General features: G+C 33.3%; 1 protein-coding gene across 1 annotated transcript in view; it reads left to right on the top strand.

Annotated features, from left to right (window-relative positions):
* Positions 1 to 463, top strand: part of LOC119587995 (prolyl 3-hydroxylase 1-like) — a gene marked incomplete in the record, with an annotated part of 17669 nt that overhangs the window by 9261 nt on the left and 7945 nt on the right.

Here is a 463-nt window from a genome sequence, read left to right as displayed (position 1 = left end):
GTATTAAAGCAGTAGATTAAGATAGGATATTTAGTAAGTGTGAAGATCGTGAGTGCAGGGCAGTGACATAGATGTTTTGTTCATGGTGTGTTTTTTTTATATTTGTTTTGTATATGAAGTACAAAAGTTGCTCAGAACAAACAATGAGTGTTGTGGGATATTTCCATGCATTGGCAGTGACTAATAATCTTTTCCTTGTTACTTTTATGATGAATGTGAAAAACCCATACTGTAAGTGCTAATGTGGTGCTAAACTGTTTCATAAATTGCACTGTATTAAAACTTGTATCATGTTAATGGACTTTGCTTATGTGGACTAACCAAACCACACTGCCTGAAATGGTGCTAAACAATAGATCTCAGGTGAATTAAGTTCTATACTCATTTTTTTGCATATTTGTCTGAAATGAAATGCATGACTGGGTATTAGTCTTAACCACTTGATTAAACTTAAGTGTTCACA

The sequence above is a fragment of the Penaeus monodon genome, chromosome 23 (genome assembly GCF_015228065.2).
Source record: "Penaeus monodon isolate SGIC_2016 chromosome 23, NSTDA_Pmon_1, whole genome shotgun sequence".
NCBI lineage: Eukaryota > Metazoa > Arthropoda > Malacostraca > Decapoda > Penaeidae > Penaeus > Penaeus monodon.
The sequence above is the reverse complement of the archived record's forward strand: the minus strand, read 5'-3'. Positions and strand labels throughout refer to the sequence as shown.